Genomic DNA, 25,490 nt, shown 5'->3' with positions numbered 1-25,490 from the left:
CAGTGGGGCTGGAAACAAACATCAGCCTGGAGAGCGTCACAACATAAATCAGAAAGCAACCCTGAGGCAGCAAGGCAGCTAGAAGGCAGCTGGGAACTGCCTGTGCCTGCCAGCAGCTCACCAGACCTTCCGACAGGACAAGTGGCAGAGCCCTGTCACTCAGCAAGGATGCAGGAGACCAAGAGGGAGCACAAACCACATCTCACCCCTCCATGACTGCAGCTGCCTTAACAAGGACCCGAGGTGCCTTCAGGAACCATAATAATGAGGGCAATTCATACAGTACAAACAAAAATTTCAAAGTACTGCACTCTGCAGATATTATACCCTGATCTGAAGCAGCTGAAGTATAAAACCTGTGGTTTTGGGAAGGCTCTGAAGGCTAGTCCCAGCCCTGTTGAGGGGACAGGCTGGTTTAAATGTCACCAAGCTGCACCACAGTGGGAAGGCTGACAGGTCCCAGCCTCTCAGGCAGGGGAAGGGAAGGCCCTTGGGACCCCTGTGTCAAGGGGTTGTGTACTGACACAAGTCCCTCTCTGCTCCCTGCTGGCCTGGACCCATTTTCCCTGGCCCATGGAGGGGTTTTCCAGCATAGCCCAGCACTCTGCTCTGGAGTCTCAGACTCATCCACTCTCCCACATACCCTGCAGCACCCCAGCATGAGCCCCACACATGTCCCATTTCCTGCTTCCCCAACTTTTCCCTTGTCAAGTGGCTTTGGAAGGCTCCCGTGCCACTGTCGCACAAATCTCTCCCTCCCTGCTGGCCCTCCTGTCCTCCCCATTCTGGTATTTGCAGAATATCATGGGTTGGCACAGTTTTGTTTTCTGGTTATAGAGAAATGTGAAATGTTTTTTCCCTGCCAGGACCATAGAGTGGTTTTGGGGGGGGAGGACAGGGACCTAGCCAAGATATTGGCATCTAGTTTGACCAATAAGGATGCCAATGCGACTTTGGGAAGGACATTTAAAACTCTCATCTTCAGCAGATCACGCTCTTGCTTCAGAATCAGCCATGCGGTAACATCGTGTGCGGCGGGCGGGCCCGGGTCAGGCCCTGCTGCGCTCTGGGAGGCCGGGCCGGGCCCAGCCGGGCCTCCAGAAGCCGCTGCCCACACAGGGAGGGCCTGGGCCGGCTCAGCCCCCTTTTCCCCGGCTGCCAGCGGGGGAGAGGGGCGGCTGCAGCTCGGCAGTGCTGGCCACATGCTCGAGCCATGGCAGAGGGGCCAAAACATGGCCCAGCTTAATCGACGCTGGCAGCAGAGAAAGAAAGCCTGCGGCTCCATAAAAACTCCGAGCCTCGCTGCCCTGGATGAGACCGAGGGGTGGAAAAAAGGACATCTACCAGCTTCCTCCATCAGCACAGCTTTGCATTTTCTTCAGCCCCTGCAGCCTGGGGCCTGCACATGGCCCTTGCAGGCCCGGGCAGATTTAACCCTTTCCTGGCAATATGGAGCTTCTAAAGCACAATTCTTCCTTGAGAGAAAGAAGAAAGAGAACAGAGGGTACGTAGAACAGACACCACATGAAGTCAGTGGATTAGAAATGAAAGAACAAACAATACTGGAATAGGATTGAAGAAGTGGACATTTTAAAATGGACTTCTCTAGGGTAAACTATGGAGAAATAAACTGTTCTTTGTAGCATCTTAGTGTTGTTGGGGAGAATGCTAATTCTGATCAAAATTGAGGTCTGATGTAATTGAGATTTAACTGAGAACTTTAAAGCCCCCCGCTCCTGAGTTAAAAGGAGGTCTCAGCCTTTGAGACAAAGATGATTTTAGACTAAAAGAGTTATTCACAAACAGTATCCCAGATACACTGAGAGGCCTTGATAATAGAACACCACAGTCTGTAAAAACTCCAGGCAGTTGCAGATGTGTACCCTTTGGGGGCCACTGGAATATTTTGTCTTGTAGCAAGCGTCTTCATGAAAACCCTAGAGAGATTCTTTTCCTAAAGTAATGAATGATTATGTCTAAATAGTAGAACTGATGGAAAATCACAAGTTGTGTCTTTCTATGTTGCTTAATAAGAAAGTTAATAGTTTGTAGGGAGAGAGAAGAGTGTTTTAAAGTTTCATTCTGTTTTAGTTTTTCTCTTTTTTTTCTCAATTTTTTTTTTCATTCTTTTAGTGTGTGTTAATAAAACTATTTTTGTTCATTTTTAAGCTTAAGCCTGCTTTACTTTTTTCTCCTAATCTCTCCCTCCCACAGAAAAAGAACACAGAGTCACCAAATTATCAGCTGTGGGAACTCTGAGCACTCCTTGCTCCCTCCTCCAGGCCACCACAAAGGTGTGTCATTGTGTCCCCACACCCTCCTCTCTGAGCTGGCTCCTCATTCCCGCTGTCCTCTCACCTGTACTGGTATCAGCTGCTCTCTGAGGTTCTGCCACCAGCAAGAGCCAGCACTTTCCATTCCAAACACAGCTCAGAGGATGCAAAACTCCCCAGCCAGCGTCTTTGTCTTTGGAGGAAGAGCACAGCTTTTTGTCCTGGAAACAATGAGAACCACTCCTCTGATCCATACCTGCTCTTCCTTTTGTTATTCTTCAGTACCTGTCCTTCCCTGTGGAAACCTCAGAGCCCAGGAGCCTCATCAGCTACTCCGTGCAAAAATACTTTGCTTTGTGCTGGCTGCCTGAACACAGAGCCAGGAGAGAGAGGCCAGGAGCTCCTGTTGGATCAGCTGTTGCCAACACATGTGGCCTAGGTAGAGCCTGTGATTCATTTAATATGTACAGTTACAATAAATTCATTTTGGAATCAGCCTCATGAGACAGGTTTGAACAAAAGAGTAACATTTGGAGGAGAAGAATTCCTTATTTGTGCTCAGACAGAAGAAATTCTCCTTCTCTGCTACCTTGGCAATGACACAATGAGGGAGGAAAACAAAATCATTCACGTTCCCAACTCCCTCCTCTCCAGTAGCACCAACATATATTTTGAAGAGCTTCAGTGCAGGTTTTTACTGCAGAAAATAAACAATGAATTGTGTCCCCCCCAAACAGCAGCACGAGAAACATCCTGACTGCCTCCAGCCTCGGCTGCTCACCTCCTGCTGAGCTTTCTGGCTTGACCAAGGCACAGCACAAACACATTTGGCACCAGCCAACCCCTTCATTGCTGAATGAGGATGCATCCAAGACCTCCACATCTTAAATTCCAGGAGCTCCTGTAGTCCCTGCTTAGCTGGGGCCAGAGGGTGCTTTGCTGGGCTGGGATCGCTGGAATCTCCCTACCCCAAGGCAGTTCCCTGCACTGCCAAAGGCAGCCCAGGGTGGGCATGAGCAGCCAGAGCAGGCATGGAGGCAGCTTTTAATTTAGATAGAGCTGCAGCCAATTACAGACCCAAAGGCCTCACACATGTTTTTCTTCTGCAGGAGAAGCCAAAGCCCCTGGGTGTCATTAGCAAATGGCTGCAGGGCTGAGGGACAGCTCAGGGGCTGTGTCTGAAATGCTGCTCCTGGGCCTCTCCATTCCCTCAGCAGGAGCTGGCCCTGGTTTGGCTGTGGGAAAGGAGCTGCCTGGCAGGGTCACACCCCCACATGAGGCTGCTCTGCTGGGTGACAGCCTGATGACCCTGCTGCACCCATTGTCCTGCCTGTGACACCCAGCCAGGTCCAGGAGCAACCTGGGGTTGGTGGGGCACCTTGGCCCCAAGCAGTGATGTCTCCATGGAGAACCAGCCCCTCCATGAGCTTGGGGACAGCACGTACACCCCTGTCCAGCCTGTGGGAGCCTCGCTCAAGCCAGCCAAAGAGGAGGTGTCCGTGTGTTCTTGTGCCCTGGGCATGAAGGGGAAGCCCTGGGCTGGAATTTTCCTGCTCTCACCACTCTCCAGAGAGCTTCAGGGCCCCTGGAGAGCCCCCCCCAGCACTGCCCATCCAACTGCACCAGCAGCTGCTGTCTGGGTGTATTGTTAAGCAAATGAAGGACACACAAACCACAATTCACTCAAACTCATGCAGTAGATTGGGGTGAATACTGCCCTGCGGTGTTTTCTCCTTGGATCATGTCACTCATTTTTCAGTCCATTAGCCCTGTGTGTTTTGCAGCATTTCAAACCCTCCCCTGACCCACAGCAAGGGAATCCAGCTGTACCCAGGGATGCTTCACTCCTTACTGGGGGCCATGAGCTCCATCTCTAACCTGAACCACCGTCTGGCCTCTTCCAGACCAAAACTCTCCCCTCCTTCAAGTCAGAAACCTGTGTCCTTGGGTAAGGAGGATCGGGAAAGGACAAAATGGAGAAAAATATGAGCGGTGAGCTCAGCGCCAAGTGTGTGATTTCCATGGAGGCCCCTCAGATGCTTCCAATCCTGGTGTTTTTTGGAGGGAGGGCATATTTTCAAGTATTGATTCAAATGACCTCCACCATTAATCTTTGCAAGGGATTTTTTTATTCCTCCTAGAGAACAGGCAATTTTAGCCGCAGCATCATCCTGGGGGGAGGGAGAGGGACATGGACAGCTTTGAAGGCACCCAGCTCAAAGCCCGAGTTATTCTCCCTGGGTTTTTTTTCACCACCTCAGCAGCAAGAACACATAAATTGTGTGTCATAGCTGCCTTTTCATCTGTCCCAGGAGTTATAGACTGCACACATAAGACAATTCGTGTTCCTCTGCATAATGAGGTGAGTTTTATAAACCATAAATCTTCACTTAATATGCAGGTGGTGTTTGCTGCCAGGTTTAGGAAAACTGATGTAGTTGCCAAGTTCATGAATGTCATAAATCATTCATGCTAAGGTAGTCTGCAATTGCTCAGTCCTTTGAGACAGACCAATTTCAAGGTGGTTGTTTAACACACAAACATGATCTTCATTGATTGTTTATACAAATATATATTTTCATTACGTTTTTCCCTCTCCATTTTTTTTGCCTTCTTTAGGTGCTGAGAGCAACGCCCCAAAGAGTCCCCACTAGTGGCTTCTCTCCAGTTTCAAAATTCCATCAGAAATCCATTACCAAATGCATAAAAATCCATGGATTTGTAATAAAATGAGCCTCCTAAAGCTCAGAAAACAACCTGGATGTCTCCATAAATCCTGATGCATGTGATTAAAGAAAACAGAGTGCGAGAGCACACCTCAGTTCATCACAGGGTCATTTTGGACATCCACTATTTTCTGCAAAATTGACATTAATTAAAGTTTTGCTGATCCCAGCAGGGTTTTCATCACTGCTCCAACTGTAGCTACTGTGTGCACAGGAGCAGGTAATGCACTTCCCATGGGGAATACTCTGTGTGCTCCTGGATTTAGCTGAGTCTACACACCCTGGAGCTTGATCGGTGTTCTGCAGCCCCCTGGGATATGCAGGATTCCATGGGAAGTCTCATGAGAAAGCAGTTTTCCCGGGAGTTCTGCCATTTTTAGTGGGGTAGAAAATTAGAGCTGTGTAAATCCGGCAGGTACCTGGCAAGAGCCTTCCCCCAGTGCCAGTCCTGAGGAGCTGAGCATGGACAGACCTGCCCAGGGCTTGGGGAGGGTCACCAAGCTGAGCTCTGGTGGGAGATGTTCCTCTTGGCCTCACATCTCCCAGTCCCAAATGTCACCAGGAGCTCTCAGCTCATGGCCTTTGTGCCTTATCTTCTCCTCCCAACACCTCCTGGGCTTTGCCCTTTGCTTTCTAGTTTTCTATGACCATGTTATTTCTCAGCTGGTCTAACAAAGTGAAAGCTCTGTCCTGTCTTGCAGCGTTCAGGGTCATCCAGGGAGGGCTGTCACCTTCTACACAGAAGCAGAGGTTGGGTTATCAGAGCCTTTCACTTCCCACCTTATTTACATCTTGGAGACATACAAAAAACCAAGGCGCAGTACTACTGGACAGAGTAGTAAATCAAAAAATGATCAGGCTCAGACACCCAGAACTTGAGAGGGTCTGATATTGAAATCCACATTAATTTTGAGTGGATCTGAGAAAACTGCGTAGGTGGGAAAAGGCAGAGAATTTTGACTGCTGTTCTGTCTTCCATCATCCTTTTCCAGCGTAATTAACTCATCACAAATAATTCAAGCACTGAGTTCTTCCTCTTAATTTTCCCTGTGATCAGCCAACAAGTGCTGAAGCTCCTCGAGTTTATTCCTTGTTTCAATCTACTCACTGAATCATTGTTGCTGATAAGTCCCCAAAGGGAGGAGGAGCATCTCACTGCGTGTGCCAGCCAGAGCTGGAGATATGGGACAGACTGATTTGTTCTGGGTCAAATCTGGAGTTTCCTCCTTTGATTTGATGAGCATGAAACCTAGAAATGACTTTTAGGGGAAAAGATGACTTCAAATTTGACTTGCCACTAATGTGGCATTGTATTTAGTCCCAGCCTGCCCTGAGATTTCTGTGATTTCAGTGTTAATCTCCCTAATTCTCCTCTGATCTCGTGGTTCTCAGGCTGGTGTAACATCCTGGTTTCCTTGCACTCTTGCCTGCAGACCACTTCTCCAGGATATGATTGAGAACTCAGCCCTGGACATCAGCACGGCCAAAGGGAACAACCCCCTCCATTCCAGCAGCTCCAAGGTTTCCACCTCCTTGTTGCGAGGTGCCCTTCAGAGAAGCATCATTCTCGCTGGAGTGGCAGCTGATGCTTCCCACTAACTCAGAGCTGAGATAAAACCTCAGAGAATTTCCAGAGCTGCAGGATCCTCACGGCCATAACTCTTCCCTCTGGGAGTATTTATATTCTCGAGACTGATTAAGCTGGGCTTGAGCCATAGCTCACACTCCTTAAGGTGCTCTCCTCTCCACCCTGCAGAGGGTGACATCTCCTGGGAGCAGCAGTCAGGGATCCGGGATGTCAGGGAGTGAAAGCTGAGAGCCCACCAGGAGTGATTTGAGGTGAAATTTTGCAAGCAAAAATCTGAACTCGCCAAAATCCAGCAAAGTTATTCCCACCCCATCTGCAAAAGGAAGGAGCTTTTGGGGTGGTTTCCCTAAGGATATGGAGTGGGGACTCAAATCTTCCTTTGATTGTTCCTTCTGGTCATAAACTAAGGACAGGGAAGATATATCTGTGGAAAACACCACCATTGCATGTGTCACCTCTCGCTTGGGACGTCCCCTTGGGACAGGACAGGGCAACAACAAAATGCAACAAGAATTGGGGAAAAGGAGAGGAAAGAGAGGAAGTTAAGAAAGTCAATGGAAAACAGGGATAAGAAGAGCTGCAGGGTCCTGCTCCCTTGGGTCCCTGCTGCCAAGGCAGCGTCCAGGGAGGCACAACAAACTGGCTGGGGTTGCCACATGGGATGTGATTAACAGGAAACCGCATTTCCCCTTAGTATTTTGAGTTAAAGGGGAAGCCTTCCCATTGCCTGGAGAGCTGCTCACACTTGGAGGGGTATGTGGGGCTTCCCTGGGTGGTGGCTGGGGTGGGAGGCTCTGAGGAGCGCTGCTGTGCCCAGAGGAATGGTGGTGCCAGGGATGGGCCAGCCCTGGGAGCCAGGCTGTGTCAGCCACAGGCAGCAGCGCTTCTCCCTTCCCTCTCATCCCTCTGTACATGTCCTATTTCTTCAACGCTCCTGACCACCCCAGCTCCCAATTTCTATCTCCTTTCTCCAAAGTGTGACATTCCCACCATCTGTAAGGCTGCCAAACAAGTGACTTTGCATTTCCCTGCAGGGCTGTGCTTCAATTAAAAGCTTTTCTTGATGTTTTAACTTTCACCTCACTTAATTGAGGTTCCCTTTCCCAGCCTCCTCTTTCTTTTTAATGAGAGGCTAAAATTCTGGTTAATGGTGTTTTTGCAATGGGCAGCACTGACCATGCTTCAGAGGGCGAAGGCTGCTCCTGGCCTGGCCGAGAGCCATGGAGTCTGGAGCAAAAGCCACTGGAAAAATATAGGATCCAGGCCACATAGCCAGTGAACCTGCCCTTTTACCAGCTCCTGGGCTTCCTCACTCAGCACTTCAGCAGCACCAGTGCTCCTTTCCCTTGGAAAAGCAAGGATTCAAGTGATGGAGCCCAGATGGGCACAGCCAGGTGTTGCTCAGTCCAGATTTCCCTTTCTGGAGTACCACTGTAGCACTACCACCCCCCAATATTTCAGAAGTGTGAGCTGGGTTAAATGTAGTGAAATTAAAAAAAAATAATAATAATTCTTTTTTAAGTAATAAAAACCCCTGTACAACCTCTTTAATTTGCCTGTTAATTTATGAGCAAGTTAAGCTGCTCCCCTGACAAGCTTTTCTTAAAAAAAAAAAAAAAAAAAGGTTAGCAAAACTTCATTAAAAATATTGAGTACTTCAGAAATTCTACAAGCTCTTGTGCAGGGGTGGGGATGATTTTTTACTGAATTACTAATTTCTTAAAAAAGATAATATGTGAAACAAAGCACACCATTATTCTATGGGCAGTCTAGGCAGGGTTCAGGCAGCTCCCATTAGATAGCCCCAGAGCTGCTCACTGGTGAAACCCACTCTTCTGAGGAAAGAAGGGATTGAAAGCTTCCGGGGAATTTCCCTCATGCTGTGGGGAGCTGGGGAGGATGACAGAGCTCTCTAGGCTGGTCCCTCCCCATCCCTCTCCTGGCCCAGCCCTGCTGGTTCCTGCCAGTGGCCCCAGGTTGCTGGGAATGGAGCAGCTCTGGACTGGGAGGCACGGGAGCTTTTGGGGTGCATTGTAAAGGGTTTCCTTGCTCCAAGGCTGATCCCAGCTGTAGGCACAGCCCCATCTTCCTACAGAAGGTCCCCCAACTCCTCACCGGAGTGGCTGCGCTTGCTGAGCCACTCCCATCCAGGTGTTGCCACGTCCTTGAAATGCTGCCAAGGGAAGGGACAAATGTCTGTGAAATCACTCATCTCTCACTGTCCTGACCATTTTATTTCTTCCCTTATGCTTGTAAAATCTGGGACCCCTCTCGCCAGCCCTGCAGCAGTTTGAAACCCAAGCTGCTGTGCTGGAACACTTCCAGAACTTCAGGTGCAGCTTTTATTTCTGGCCTTGGAACAATGTAAGAATTTCCAATCGTGGGTGCTTGGTCATCTGTAAAAATCATTCATTTGCAGCATTGCATTGCCTCACGGCGCCGTGTGTGGGATTTGGGAGGGAAGAGCAGGAGCTGGAGCAGAAGGGCGGCTCGGAGCCCATGCCAGAGCCTTGCAGATGGACGAGCAGATGCTGCCATGGGGGAGCCATGGGCTGGCGGTGAGGGAAGTGGGGCCAGCAGGGCCAGGGGAGCGCAGAGCTGCAGCCAGGAGCAGGATTTCCCAGCCCCGAGGGCTGGGCACTGCCCACAGGGAGCCAGCACAGGCAGCTCTTCCGTGCAAACGCAAAGCCAGGGACGAGCTGGCTGGAGGAACCCAGCCCTGCCTCATCCGGGGCATGGGGATGTAAATGCACAGCTTCAGTTTTGGGTAAATTCTGGAGGAGGTGCACGCATATTTTTGTAGACAATAATTCAGGTTAACACAGACAAAGTCGGTTTTATTTGGGCTTTTAGGAGGATGTCTGCCAGCATGAATAAATGAGTGCACTCACCCATCTCTGGGGGCAGGCTGGCGATGAGTCTGAGGGCAAAACCTCAGTGGGCTCAATGGACCACATACCCACCACCCTCTGCTCCGTGGGGACTCGAAGTCTGGCCATCACCACAGCCACTGAGAAAAATGCTGTTTTACCTTTTACAGATCATTTAACTCTCTAATGAGATGCCTTAAAAATACAAACGAGCCACCTGATACAGCGGGATGCAAAACTGTCTCCATGGCAGTGATTTTCCTGAAGATGCTTTTCATCTCTGGCTGCTGGAAGCTTCGACGTAAAAATTTATCGTGCGCCCTCCCCTAATAAAATCTGATGGTTTTACTGTATTTTTTATATAAATGTACATTTACTTGTGAATTATACCAAGAGGCGGGTGCTGGCTGTGGTCGAGCCTGTGACATGTGGCATAAATCACAGCTCCCTCGCAGCTTCCCAGGACCGGGGACTTGTGTCTAAGGGTGTGAGTAACTTCTATTGACTTCAGTGAAAGTTTCTGGTGTGCTGCCGTGAGCGAATAGGCCCCTGGAGGCTCATTTGGTGTTGATGAAAAGCAGGAGACTGATAGCACCGGGCACACGGTGCAGCCCAGCTCTGCCACTGCCCCCGTGCCGCTGTCTCGCCTTGGAGCCCAGCCCTGCTGCTCCTGGGAGCCCCAGAGCTCTCTGAAATGCATCTTGCTTCCGACCCAGAAAGTCAGAAAGTGCTTGTTTCAGCTGGAACAGCTTCACAAATGCCCCGTGTCACCTCAGTGTCACCCCGGCTGCCCTGTGCTGGGCCGGTCCCCGCGTGCTCACCAAAGGCTGCCCATTCTCGCTGCCTTCCCGGGACTATCCCACCCTCCGCATGACTTCCAAAAGCCTCTGGGACTGCCTCGGCAGCTGTGCAAGGCACGGAGAGAGGGGACAGTGGCTTAGGGGGTCGCAGCTCCCACTGCCCACACGGCAGCCCCAGCCTGGCTATTCGTTTCTAGGCCAGCGGGTCCTGGGGAGGTGGGGTCTCAGCAGAGCCCCCGAGCCCGTGGCTGGCCGTCAAGTGATGGAGCAGCTGCCTTTGCTGTGATGGAGCTTAACGAGCAGCGCGGGAGCTCGAGAGCTGCACCATCGGCACCATCGGAGCTCTCCGGGGAAAGGGCTGGCCCGGGAGATGGGGAGGCGACTGGTGATGGAGGAGTAGCAGATGGTGTCTCTCAAGGAGAACGCTGGGACAGTAATTACAAGAGAGAAGAGGAGAGCTGCTGGCTCATGCGCAAGGATTTGTCCAACCAATCATGGGAAGCACAAGTCTCTCCAGAGAGCGCCATGGGGAGGGAAGAGTTTTGCCAGCAGCTCTCAGTGCTGCTGCCAGGGCCCCCACAGCTCTCCAAGGGGGCACGGATGTGTCTGTGCCTCCCTCTCCCTACAACAGCCGTGGGTTTCTGTGCTTCAAACTTGCTTTTGCTTCCTCGTCCACAGGGCATCCCAAACACCATCCTGCCCGTCCCAGCTTCCCAACAGGTCTGAGGCAAAGACGTTCCTTTGGTTCTTGTGTGGGATGAGCTGTGCCAGGAGGGATGCGCTGGGAGCAGCTTTTCTCAGCCCCACTCAGGGAAGAAAAAGCAGAGCAGAGCTCACAGCATGCAAGTGCTTTCTCTCCTTCTTTTACCCAGCGGTGATTTTACGCCTTATTGCCCCTCTACCCCGTGCCCTCATTTTTTCTACTCTGCCATGACTCCCGATTCCCCTTGGAGAAGTTCCCTGCCAGCCAGAGGGCTTCGGGAGGAGTTTAATTAGCGCTTCTGTCCCTCGCTGTCCCTCCCCGCGCCCGCCCGTGTCCCTGTCCCGGGAAGAGGAGGGTGAGGAGGGCTGTGCCAGCCCGGTCCGCTGTCACCTGGAGGGATCCCCCGCCCGAACGTTCTCATTGATGCTTTATCTCTGCAATGCAGCCCGAGCAGGAGCTGAGACCTGCAGGTGACAAGGAAATCGAGGCTAATTAGAACCGCTAATTAGATCTCTGCTGAAAGCCCGCCTCTGCCGTGTGCCCGTGGGCTGTGCTCTGGGACGGGCGCCTCTGCCGGTGCCACCCCGTCGGCAGCGCACACGCTGCACACGCAGGAGCCAAAAAAGAATAATAATTTGTAAAAAAGACACTTGGCAAGACTGTAGGGTTTCACGTCATGCTGCCACTGACTTGGGAGAGCCGCAGCCCCGGCACCGAGGGCATGGAGCCAGGAATATACACGGGAGATCTATTGCACCTCCCATTGATTCAGCTCAGGACGTAGCTCCCGGTGCTTGGAATGACTCCGAGCCGGGTGGGGAGAGCCCAGCGATCCCCTCCTCCAGCACCTGCCGAAGGGGGGCCAACAGTGCTCGGGAGGGAGCCCCTGCTAGGGCACCCTCACCCGTGGGTTTTGCAGGGAGCAGAGGCGTGGTTTCTTTTCCAAAGGACTCTGCAGCAGCCTGCCCGGCTCGGGTATCAAAACCTTTCCCATCTCCTCCGTGGCAGAGGAACAGCAGTGCCTGTGTCCCGGGAACAGCTCCTGGCCCGGGGCAGCCGGCAGTGCTGGTTCCAGCGTTGTGCTCAGCTTCCCTGTCCTGTCCCCGCAGCAGCAAACCTTCAGACCATCCCCTGCCATGGAAGGGCACTCATCACCCACATCCATCCCCTCCTGGCAGGGGGGGACTCCCTCCCTCCCTCCTCTTATAGCGGGGTTTAAATGAAATCCCCAGGACTCCAAAGCGCAGCCCCATGCCCAGCAGCGCTCTGGGGTGTGTGGATGTGGATCTGCTGAGGACAGGGTGGGAGCCACACACACTTTTGGTTTGTTGCTGTCCCCACCAGGGCTGACCTCAGTCCCCAAACCAGACACTCCCCAAGACAATTTCTGCGGTGATGAGGAGCCGTGCGTGCAGTTGGAGCTGTCAGGCGCAGTCACAGGATGGAGGGAAGGGGTGTCAGAGATGGGACCATGCAAACTTCAAAGCAACACAGCAAAGGGAAAGGTCCTGGGTGAGAGCAATCCCAAACGCCTACAGGGGACATCTCCTGTGACACTGGGTGTCTGATCAGTTTTTCCCACTTGGCTCCCTCCATGCATCACCATCTCCTTTGTTTTTCTGATTGAGGGTAAACTCTGCACGTGTACTCCACCTGCAGAGCTGCCCCAGCCCCGGGGCCCAGCACAGGAAGGAGCTGGAGCTGCTGGAGCCAGGCCAGAGGAGGCACCAGGATGAGCAGAGGATTAGAACACCTTTTCTTCCAAAGACAGGCTGAGAAAGGTGGGGAAGAAAAGATTGTGTGGAAACCTCACAGCATTTCCTAGAGTCTGAAGGGGCTGCAGGGAAACCAGAGGGGCACTCTGCATCAGGAACTGGAGTGACAGAACAAGGTAGAATGGGTTAAAACTTAAGGAAATTTAGATTAGATGTTTGGAAGAAATCCCTCTCTGGGAGGGTGGGGAGGCCCTGGCACAGGGTGCCCAGAGAAGCTGTGGCTGCCCCTGGATCCCTGGCAGTGTCCAAGGCCAGGTTGGACATTGGGGCTTGGAGCAGCCTGGGATAGTGGAAATGTGCCTGCCCATGGCAGGAGGTGGAATGAGACGGTCTTCAAGGTGCTTTTCAAGGCAAACCATTCCATAATTCTAACACCATTTGCTATTTCCATCAGCAGCCCCCACCAGCAGGACCAGGGCAGGCAGCACAGCCCTGATTTACTGCCACACTTAAACCTGTGCCTAACTTTAAGTGCACAAGTAGATCCATTGACTTCAGTGGTTTAAGGTTCGACATTTGTAAGTAAGTTGCAGAACAAGGACCTACATTATTCATCTGAAACCCCAGGTAATGCATTCTTAGGAAATAACTACCAAACTCCACAAATCCCTGCTGAAAGGACGTCCTAAAGCTCTGCCTGGATGGAGAGATTAGGTGGGATTTCTTTGTAAGCACACGCATACATACACACAGATATATGTATTTCTCTATCAGGCAGTGAAATTCAGCCTTGTCCCAATCCCAGCTCTGCCAGGAGGAGACAGGACAGGGGCCAAAGCAGCCAGCAAAGCAGCAGAGCCCAGACCAACCCTCTCCACAACGCAGCCAGAGAGGGGATGATGCAATTAAGCAAACTAATTGAAGTACAAATGTAGGTGCTTATAGTACAGACTGCCAGACAGCATGGCCATAACCACAGCCACAGCTCAGCTCTCTATTGCAGTATCAAGATGATATAAAGCCATGTCGAGTTAAGACACAGGTATAAAATGCTGCAAGCAGAGCTTTTGATGTCCTTTATTCTGCTCCAGGAACCCCCAGAGCCAGCCCTCGAGTGCAGAGCTAGGTACCTGGTGAAGCGAGCAGAGTCATCCCTGCTACAGCCCAGCAAAGGCTGAATCTGGGCACCCTGGCCACAGAGGCACAAAGCCAGGAGCCCAGCTTAAATCCCTGAAATCTCTTATCCTCTTAGGATGAGTGGGAGATCCTCAATGAGGCTGCTCTCACCTCCTGAGCACCCCCTGCCCCAGCAGCAGCAGCCCTGGGCATGGCTGTGCCACCTCAGGACATGCATTAAACCCCCCTCTTGCCCCAGGATGGGGAATTTATTCCCTCCAGGATGGATTTCATGTAGCTGGGAGGGAAAGCAGCCATGCCATAGCTGGATGCACCCCATTTGTGAAGAACAGAGCAGGGCACCCCTGTTTGCAAGGACAGGCTGGAAGCACCCGAGGTTTTCCAGGTTGACAGGAGCCACCCAAGGTTTTCCAGCTGTGGGGAGCAGCCTGGCATGGGCAGGGCCAGCACCACGCATGCCTCGCTGCCAGCGGCCAGGAGCTGCCTGGCAAAATGAGCTGAAACAACCCGGGTTTGAGCCATTTCATAAAATGTAATCGAGAATTATATCCCTGTTGTGCAATTCCAGCTGAGAGTGGGAAAAATAAAAAACCAGAGCTCTGTCGAAAGGATCTCATTCTGCATTCAGCCTGATGAGCAGCAGGAGAAATCCCTGCCGCAGCCACACGTGTTCATGGCATCCCATGGGATGTGCCATGCACCGTGCACCTCTCCCATGCACTGTGACCTCTCCCATGCACTGTGACCTCTCCCATGCACCATGCACCTCTCCCATGCACCGTGTCCCTCTCCCATGCACCATGCACCTCTCCCATGCACCTTGTACCTCTCCCATGCACTGTGACCTCTCCCATGCACCGTGACCTCTCCCATGCACCGTGCACCTCTCCCATGCACCGTGTACCTCTCCCATGCACCATGCACCTCTCCCATGCACCGTGACCTCTCCCATGCACCATGCACCTCTCCCATGCACTGTGACCTCTCCCATGCACCGTGCACCTCTCCCATGCACCGTGTACCACTCCCATGCACCGCGCACCTCTCCCATGCACCGTGCACCTCTCCCATGCACTGTGACCTCTCCCATGCACCGCGCACCTCTCCCATGCACCGTGCACCTCTCCCAAGCACTGTGCACCTCTCCCATGCACCGTGCACCTCTCCCATGCACTGTGTACCTTTCCCAAGCACTGTGCACCTCTCCCATGCACCGTGCCATGTCTCTGCATGTGCGTGGCCCAGAGGTGCACAGATGGGTGCCTGTCCCTGTCCCTGTGCCTGTCCCCGCCAAAAACTGGGAGCAGGTGGAAGAAGGACGCAAGTGGGATGGATCCATCTTCCTTGCCATGCTTCTGCTGGTGAGATTCCAACAGTGGGAAGCAGGGAAGCCAAATGTTATGGATCCCTCAACCACTGTTATTTGTCCCCTTGTGAATGGCTGGTATTTTGCATTAAAATAGATGTTGTTAAATTTATGCCTTAATATATATATATATATATATATATATATATATATATATATATATGTGTGTGTGTGTGTAATATGGCTGAGTTACAGTTGCTGTGGGAACTATAACTTTCTTTTCCAAGGGTCTGTTATATGTCTTATTATGCTGTATCATCTGGAGGGTGGCTGGGAACAAGATTGCTGCTGTTAATCCTTCAGCACGGAGGGTGATTAGAGGCAGCAGAGCCGAGCTGTGAGCAGGGCTGTGCCTGCAGGTGGGCAGCACCACACACCGGGTGACTCCACTCCTCTGGGCCGGGGGATCTGGGCAACAGCACGGTGTGAAGTGGGTGTAAATCAGCTCTGTGAGCTGCTTTCCTGTTCCCTGGGAACTCTGCTGGGCTCTGGGCTGGGGACAAGTGCAGCTGGGCTTGGACTGAGAGCAGCCACATTTGCTGCCACCTCTCCCAGGTGACAAACAGCATCAAGCTCCTGCTTTCTGCACAGCAGGAGCTTGGCAGGGTTTGGATGGGGCCCGTCCCTGCCAGACTGAGCCATCACTCTCCAATGGGAACTGGGAACAAGGAGAAAGACAGATCCCACACCCCTCCTGCTCCTGCCCGATCTCCATCCCGACCAGTTGGCATCGGTGGGACATATCCAAGCCCTGCTCCCAGGAGGCACAGGGAGGGAAATGTCCACGGACAGCAGGGAAGGCACCCAAAGGCCAAAGACCCAAATCAGGAGAGTGCTGTCTGCCCTGGTCCTGCTGGTAGGGGGTGCTGATGGAAATGGCAAATGGTGTTAGAGTTATGGAATGGTTTGCTTTGAAAAGCACCTTGAAGAATCATCTAATTCCACCCCCTGCCATGGGCAGGCACTTCCACTATCCCAGGTTGCTCCAAGCCCCTGCTGCCTGCCCTCCCCGTGCCTCAGTTTCCCCATCTGCAGGGGCAGTGGCTGAGCTCCCTTGGGTACCTGCAGTGAGGTGGGGGCTGTGTTTGGCACCCCTTGCTAAAGCACATCCCAAGCCTTGTCCTGGGACTCACAGTACCCAGGGCATGCAGCGAGCCAGGTCACTCTCCCCAGCACTCAGCCCATCCTTGGCATGCATCCTTTCTCCTCCAGAGCTGCGTTTGCAGGAGCCCTGGCTGTACCAGCAGGGCTTGGCTCTGCACTTCACCTGCTGCTCCTCAGGTGAGTTTCTCCTGCCCTTGAGTCCTGTTTGGTGTGAGGGTCTCCCAGCCTGTCGTCCATCCTCACAGCTCCATGTCTGCCTGGTCCTGCCCCACATCACCTACCATCTCCCGTGGCATATTTTTCCATGGACACTGGCTGGGTTTGGGGTTTGGACCAACTGGTTTGATGCCACTTGCCTCTGACCCTTTCCTGCATTTCTTCTGCCTGTTCCATCAGTTCTTCTCTCCTCTCGCCCTTCCCCCATGTTATTTGTTGGAATTTGGTTTTCTGGCATTCTGCTGGGTTTTATTTTTCTTGGCATCGCATCTTCGGGGATTTCACTCACATCATTTCAGCCCAAATTCGTGTTGACATCATTATGATTCTCCTCTTCACGCTGCTCACTCTCCCTGCGGAGCCAGTGCTGTCCCGATGCTCCCTGACAGGGGCTGGGGCAGCGCTCCCTACCCTCATTCCAGGGTTTGCCTCCCTGGCGTGTCGCTCCTCACGAGCACAGCTTGGCCTTGGGCTGTCTCAGCAGAGCCTGGTTCAGTGTTCCAGGACTGAGATGAGGAAACATTCCTGAGCCTTCAACAGGAGTGGCTGCGGGGACTGGGGCTGGCTGGAACAGGGAACTGTCCCTGACCTTGCCCCAACATATTCAGCACCTCCTTTCTGCCCCGTTTTCCTGGCCACAGGAATTCTGCTCCAGCACCAGAGGAGGGGAAGGAGCAGGATCCCACCTGCAGAGCTGCCCACGGGAAGGCACAGGAAGGAGCTGGAGCTGCTGGAGCCAGGCCAGAGGAGGCACCAGGATGAGCAGAGGGATGGAGCAGCTCTGCTGGGAGGAAAGGCTGGGAGAGCTGGGATTGTTCAGCTGCACAGGAGAAGCTTGGGGGTGACTTAATTGCAGCTTTCCAGTGCCTGAAAGGGCCAACAAGAAAGATGGAGAGAGACTGTTTACAAAAGCATTATTTACTGCTGGTATCTCCTTCCCATTCTGGTTTGTCACATCCCTGCATGTCCCTGCCCAGACCATTTGTGCTGTGTTTATCTGGGGTGTTTTCCCAGGGCTGGATGTTAGTGTTGGCAAGGAAGGTGCCAAGGAGCTCCTCAGGCTGCTGAAGCACATGCAGAAGATGAGGAGCAGGACAAACACTCTGTCTGTGGGAACACTACAGCCAGCTTCTCTCTAAAGAAGTGTCACACGGGAATCTGGATCTGTCCTTGTGATGGCAGCAACTGTTCATGTCCATGGCAGTGAACTTCAGAGTTACCAGTCAAAGATTCATAGAATCACAGCATGGCCTGGGTTGAAAGAGACCTTAAAACCATCCAGTGCCACCCCCTGCCATGGACAGGGACACCTTCCACCAGTCCAGGCTGCTCCAAATCTGTCCAGTCTGGCCTTGGACACTTCCAGGGATGGGGCAGCCACAGCTTCTCTGGGTGCCAGTTCCTGGATTCTCTCCAGCAGCTCCAGCTCCTTCCTGTGCTGGGCCCGGGGCTGGGGCAGCTCTGCAGGTGGGCTCTCACCTCAGCACAGGGACAGAATCCTCCTCTCCTGGTGCCCACTCTGGGGCTCAGCCCGGGGCTGGGGGTTCTGGGTCAGGGCAGGTCCAGCTCTCACCCCCAGCAACCCCAGGTCCCTCTCCCAGGGCTGCTCCAGCTGCTCATCGCAGCCTGGACTGGCCTCGGGGTTTTCCCTAATCCCTCTTGCCGAGCACATCCTGCCAGCCTGAGCCCCCTGCAAGTCCCCACATCCCAGCACTTGTGAGCTTGGCTGGAGACACCAGATTTTACCCTCAGTCAGAAAAAAATAGAGATGAAGGATACATGGAGGGAGCCAAGAGGGAAAACATGGTGAGACACCCAGTGCCACAGGAGGAGCTCCAGCATGGCATGTCTGAGCAGAACAGCACATCCCTGTCACACCCCATGTGCTGCAGCCAGCACTGAGGAGCACAGGGATCTGGGCATGGCACCTAACGGGGAACTGCGAGTCCCCACTTCCTCCAGCACAGCCCAGATCCACATTTAGACTCTCTGCAAAATGCTGGCTGAAAGGAGGCTGGCACGAAATTTCCATTTGCAGTCACAGGGGTTTGGGGAAATCAATCTCTTTAGAGTCCTTTGGAAACCTCAGTCTGGTGGCTTTAAATATTTACTGTACTCCTGCACACCAGATGCCAAAATTGCAGGGTCTATTCTCTCAGGCAGCCCATTGGTGCAGGCACTGGGAGGCTCCAAACCAGCCTGTGCAGGTGCTGATGAAAAACACTCCTTAATATGATTGTGATTTGCAGCTGAAAATCTCTGAAGTGCTTTTAAATTTTGGGGGGAAAAGAAATCAGAAATAGTTTTTGTGCCTGCAGAGCATTAGAGTCCTTCATGGTGGGATGAGGGCAGCCCACGCCTCGCCAGCTGTCCCCACCACCTCCTGCTGCACAGAGCAGCAACAGGAGTGCCCATCTGGGATCATCCCCTGGTGCTCCTCTGGCTCTGGAAGACTCAGCTGAGGAAGCTGGGAGGTGATGCTTGTCCTGCTGTGTGGGTAATGGCAGTGCCACTCAGAGGCTCTAACGTGGCCAGAGGGAGCAGGAGGAGCGTCTGGGATCCATCATTTTTTCTCATAACATAGCAGCAGGTGACATCTATTTTTCCCCTTTTGAAGATGCCTCTGGTGTCCCTGTCTGCTTCAGGGAGTGCCTTTATTCAAACCCTAAAAATTCAACATGAGAGCCCCTGAAAACCCAGGCAGGACTCAGGGCAGAAAACCCTGCTGAGTATTGCTAGGGATGGACAAATCTCATCTGGGGCTAGGGATGGGGCTGGGTTTTGGCTCTGCAGGGAGCAGGGTCTTGCTTCAGGTGTCCCTCAGGTGTGGTCAGAGCCAGGTGTGCTGTAGGGACACTGCTGGGGACACAGGGACACTGCTGGGGGACACAGGGACACTGCTGGGGACACAGGGACACTGCTGTGGGACACAGGGACACTGCTGGGGACATGGGGACACTGTTGCAGGGTATGGAGACACTGCTGTGGACACAAGGACACTGCTATGGGACACAGGGACACTGCTATGGACATGGGGACACTGTTGCAGGGTACAGGGACACTGCTGTGAGACACAGGGACACTGCTGGGGACACAGGGACACTCTAGAGGGTTCCAACAGGGTGGGTGGGTTTGTGCTGAGCCTGCAGCCAGGGCTTGGCTTGGCTGGGCCAGCGCAGCCTCAGCTGCTGCCTGAGCAAACAGCCTGGGAATATCCATCGAGGAACAGGTCTGGGAATATCCCCTGAAGGGACAGGGCTGGGAATATCCCCTGAGGGGACAGGGCTGGGAATATCCCCTGAGGGGACAGGGCTGGGAATACCCACTGAGGGGATAAGGCTGGGAATATCCCCTGAGGAACAGGGCTGGGAATATCTCCTGAGGGACAGGGCTGGGAATATCTCCTGAGGGACAGGGCTGGGAATATCCCCTGAGGGGATAGGGCTGGGAATATCCCCCTGAGGGGACAGGGCTGGGAATATCCCCTGAGGAACAGGGCTGGGAATATCCACCCAGGGACAGGGCTGGGAATATCCCCTGAGGAACAGGGCTGGGAATATCCCCTGAGGGGACAGGGCTGGGAATATCCCCTGAGGAACAGGGCTGGGAATATCTCCTGAGGGGACAGGGCTGGGAATATCCCCTGAGGAACAGGGCTGGGAATATCCCCCTGAGGGGACAGGGCTGGGAATATCTCCTGAGGGGACAGGGCTGGGAATATCCCCTGAGGAACAGGGCTGGGAATATCTCCTGAGGGACAGGGCTGGGAATATCCCCTGAGGGGACAGGGCTGGGAATATCCCCTGAGGAACAGGGCTGGGAATATCCCCTGAGGGGATAGGGCTGGGAATATCCCCTGAGGAACAGGGCTGGGAATATCCCCTGAGGGGACAGGGCTGGGAATATCCCCTGAGGGGATCGGGCTGGGAATATCCCCTGAGGAACAGGGCTGGGAATATCTCCTGAGGGGACAGGGCTGGGAATATCCCCTGAGGGGACAGGGCTGGGAATATCCCCTGAGGAACAGGGCTGGGAATATCTCCTGAGGGGACAGGGCTGGGAATATCCCCTGAGGGGACAGGGCTGGGAATATCCCCTGAGGGGACAGGGCTGGGAATATCCCCTGAGGGGATAGGGCTGGGAATATCCCCTGAGGAACAGGGCTGGGAATATCCCCTGAGGAACAGGGCTGGGAATATCCCCTGAGGGGATAGGGCTGGGAATATCTCCTGAGGGACAGGGCTGGGAATATCCCCCTGAGGGGACAGGGCTGGGAATATCCCCTGAGGAACAGGGCTGGGAATATCCCCTGAGGGGATAGGGCTGGGAATATCTCCTGAGGGACAGGGCTGGGAATATCCCCTGAGGAACAGGGCTGGGAATATCCCCTGAGGGGATAGGGCTGGGAATATCCCCTGAGGAACAGGGCTGGGAATATCCACCCAGGGACAGGGCTGGGAATATCCCCTGAGGGGACAGGGCTGGGAATATCCCCTGAGGAACAGGGCTGGGAATATCTCCTGAGGGACAGGGCTGGGAATATCCCCTGAGGGACAGGGCTGGGAATATCCCCTGAGGGGATAGGGCTGGGAATATCCCCTGAGGAACAGGGCTGGGAATATCCCCTGAGGGGATAGGGCTGGGAATATCTCCCAAGGGACAGGGCTGGGAATACCCCCTGAGGGGACAGGACTGTCACGTCCTGTGGCTCACGCTGGCTTTTCTGTGGAATGTTTATTGCTGGCCATTGGAAATCTGCTGTGGTGCTGCTCAGCAGCTCCTCAGCACGGCTGGGAACAGCCAGCAGCTCCACCCCAGAGGCAGCTCTCCAAAGCCACACCCTGTGTCCCTGTGCCCCAAACCACAGGTTCCCAGCCCCGTTCTGCAGCCCCCCAGAGGCACCAGCATGGGCACTCGCAGTGGGGCCGTAGGCCAGTGGCTGCTGTGCCACCCTGCAGTCACTCACACCAGCACAGCTCAGGGGTAACTCGCCCCCCTTTGCCCACGGGAGAGCACAAGAACAGCATCCCTGGCCAGCCCAGCCCTGCCAGCCGTCCCGGGGCTTTTGGTCGCAGTGCCTGAGTCCAGATGTTCAGTGCTGACCAGCCAGCTGCCCCCAGAAATGTGGCTCCCAGATATCAGCAGATTGAAGCTTAAAGAAATGCCAGGTCTCATTCAGCAACCCTGGACTCCAGCAGGGTCACCCAGCCAAGATTTCCCACTTCAACTCATGGATAAATAGTGTTCTGCACATTTTTTTCTCCAGTGCCAACTGAGACCCACAAAGGTTCATTGTTGCTCTCCATGGTATAATTTACAGGAGATGCATATGGAAAATACCAGAGCCATGAAATCACAGAATCACAGAGTGGTTTGTGTTGCAAGGGTCATAAAGTTCATCTCATTCCACCCCCTGCCATGGGCAGGGACACCTTCCATGAGCCCAGGTTGCTCCAAGCCCCATCCAGCCTTGGAGACTCCCAGGGACGGGGCAGCCACAGCTTCTCTGAGCAATAAATCCACAGCAAACCCACCGTGGATGCTGCTGTTCTTATCTCCAACAGGTTTGCTAGCTGGAAAAGAAGGAAGGACCAGAACATAAACAGCTGGAGTGTGACACCGTGCCGGGTGAATCCAGAGAGATGAGGGCTCAGTGACACAAACACAGGACTGTGCAAGGCTGTGACAGCTCCCACAGTCACCAAGATGCCCAAAAGCACCATCTGGGCAACTCACTGACTGTTTCAAAGCCATTTTGCTGATAAAGAGGGAAAAGGAAGATTAAAAATCCCCCAGCAGTAAAACCCCAGACTTGCTCAGCCTGGGTCTTCCAGCAGCACTGAAGGAAGGGAGATGCTGTAGACCCAGAGCTCTGCTGGAGCCCTGCCCATCCGCAAACCAGCTCCTCACCACTTTCCCAGCTCTGCTCCCAGCACCAGCAATCCCGGCCTGAAAGCCAGAGCTCCAAGCAAGGGGCAGAGTAAGAACCAGATTGGCACAGAAAGTGGAAACACCGGGGATGTGTTTGAGCAGTTTTTGCCTCCAGAGATCTCCTGTGCCTTAGCTGTGCCCTGGTGCAGGGAAGGGCACACAGTGCTCCTGGCACAGCCATGGGGATCCTGCAGGCTCATGCAGGGATTTGGGAGGGCAGCACGGACCCAGGAACCTGCACCATGAGCTTCTGCAGTGTGGGGACAGGACCTGAGGCTGTGCCCCTGCAGCCCCAGCAAAGGCAGAGCTTTTGTAGGGAGGATAGGAGTGAGCCCTGCTCTTCAGTCAGGGCCCTTGGGTCCAGGAAAAAAAACAGGAAAAAAAAAGAACAGCCTTATAAAAGACTAATTAGGGACAATCCTAGCTCCTCTATAGCAAATAAGTTTTGCTATTAGCTATTATCAAGGCTAGATTTTACCCGAGGAGATTTCCTGTTAGAAAACAGCTTAATTAAAGATGGTAGAAAGCCATTGTAGGTCCCCCTACTCTCACACCAGCACCCCAGGCAGGCAAGCTCCAAACACTCTGCCTTACAGACCTGAAACAGGGATCAAGGGGAGATAAAAGGGACAGGGAGACCCCAGGGGCTCAGCTTACACATGAGGAGGGAGATGGCCCCTTCCCACAGAGCTCAGCATCCTCCCCAGCCCAACATCCCAACCCATTCCTTTACAAACATCCCCTGCTCTTCCACATCCTGTCCTTGCTCTCCTCCAGCCCATCACCAGCTGCCCTCCCTCAGCAGCCCTGCATTTCTTTCTCTGATGTCTCCTTCTGCAGATATTTTAAGCCTCTGTGGTACCCAGCTCCTTGCAGCCGGATGGAGGCAGGAGGCTCCTCTCTCATCTGTCAGGATAGATGCAAACCAGAGCCAGCAGGGTACAGGCCAGGCAAACTGGGAGAGAGCTTTATATAAACTGGGAGAGAGCTTTATATAACTGGAATGAAAGAGCCAAATTCATCCTGGCCCTGCCACAGACTGGAGGGTTGGGATGTGCCAGGAACTCTGCCTGTGCTGTGGTGGCCTGGCTAGCAGCAGCCTGGGGGTTTGGGCTGGGGGTGCAGAGTTTCCTGCAGACCAGAGGAAACTGTGTTTCACCTCCATCCAGGAAAAGCAGGAGCTCCTTTGGTGTCACCACACACCTGCAAAGCTCCAGTTAGTTCGTTTGAATTCAGATTCGGAGGAGAGATTTTGTGTTAATCAAACATAGAAGGTATTTTCTGTTAAAATGTCTGCAAGGGATGCTGACCAAGGGCTCAGTGTGACATGGGCAACATGGTCTGGTCCCAGAGGGCTCGGGAAGCAGTGGAGCTGTCCCCAGATGTGAGCTCCATGCCCCCACTGGGGCAGAGCCTGGATCAAGTGCTGAATTATCCACGGGTCTGGAAACAACAATTCTTCCAACTTTGTTCTGAAGGAGAGAAGGAAGGGAGCACTGCTTTGCAGGAGCGTGAAATCCATTGTACGACATGGAGCTATCTCATACAAAGATACAGGAATAACGAATCCAATTTCACATAAACTCGGCATTTTTCTTGTCGCTTGCACAGAGGAGTTTTCCCTGCCAAATTTCCCAGTGCCATGCAGTTGGGCTGCTCGGACTCACACTGCAGAATGCAATAAATAAGGGAGGGCTTGAATCGGGGGCTGAGCTGCTTAGTGCAGAAAGGGCAACCAGGTGTTTTAGAGAGGTGTGAGAGGCAGGCTTGGGGGAATCCAGCAGTTTGTTTGGGATGAGCATCACACAGGACAGGAGTTTGGCTGCTCCTGTGAGGAAAAGCAGGGACATGGCGAGAGCAAGGGCTTCTTGTAGCAGTGATGGCTCTTTCCAGGAAATAGCCAGAAAACACCATTTCGTACGCTGGGCTGGGAGCTCAGACAGACTTGAAAATACAAATTAATTGCTGGAAAGGAATGTGAAAATGACAGCTCTTTTTCTGCCTGGTGTTACACTTCACCGCTCTTCTCCCTCCTTTTGTTAATTCCTGTGATTTCATATATTTGAGGAAAGCTCCCATTAGTCACAGTTGCTTTCTCACTCATCCTTGGTGCCTTTCAGCAATAAGCCCAGGCTAACTAGTGCCCATGTAAAATAGATTTCATGATGGCAAGAACTTCCCTGAGTCTAACTATGATCTGAGCCTCGTTATATCTGAGTAGTGTTACCTCTCTCTGAGAGTCACTGTCAGAATGCAGAACCTAATGATTTGGGACAGATACTTAATATCAAATAAATCCTTGCTCCAACTCCAGCATCTTCAGCTGCCAGTGAAGAGCACCAGGCCAGGAACGAGCACTGTCAGCAGAATGATCCCTTCCAATTAGCTGGAGCTGATCTGGCAGGGGATATTGGTGCACTGGGGACCTGAAGTCACCCCCAAAGGAGCATCAGCTGTCTCTGCCGCCCCTTCTGAGCTCCAGACTGCCCCAGCTGTGGGCAAGAGGCTGGCAGCCTCTTGTGGGCACAACGAGCCTGGCAGCTTCCCCGCCTTTTGAAAGGTCAAGAGTTCCCTACTTGCATCCTGTGCAGGCCACACTTAATTCCAGAGCCCACAGGAGAGTTTGATGTCTCCTTTCCCCTTTCCCAGGCATGAAAAACTCCTGGTGAAAGTGAACACTAAAGCACAGGCAGCTCAGCATTGGGAAATGAGGAGGGAAAAAGCACCAAGAACATCTGAGGAGCCAGCTCTTGTCAAAGCCTGCCTGAGAAACGGCTCCAGTGAGTCAGTGCCTGTCCTTGATCTGGGCACTGCCATTTCCCCTGCCCAGCTCCACAGGGCAGCTGGACAGAGGAGTGGCCCATGGTGGTACCAGGGGACAGAGCCATGAGGCAGAGCCATGGGGCATTGACATGGGACAGTGACATGGGGCAGTGCAATGGGACAGTGACATGGGACAGTGCCAACATGGGGCAGTGACATGGGGCAGTGACATGGGACAGAGCCATGGGACAGTGACATGGGACAGTGACATGGGACAGTGACACGGGACAGTGCCATG

The sequence above is a fragment of the Hirundo rustica genome, chromosome 14, assembly GCF_015227805.2.
Source record: "Hirundo rustica isolate bHirRus1 chromosome 14, bHirRus1.pri.v3, whole genome shotgun sequence".
Classification (NCBI taxonomy): domain Eukaryota; kingdom Metazoa; phylum Chordata; class Aves; order Passeriformes; family Hirundinidae; genus Hirundo; species Hirundo rustica.
This window is presented reverse-complemented; position numbering follows the sequence as displayed.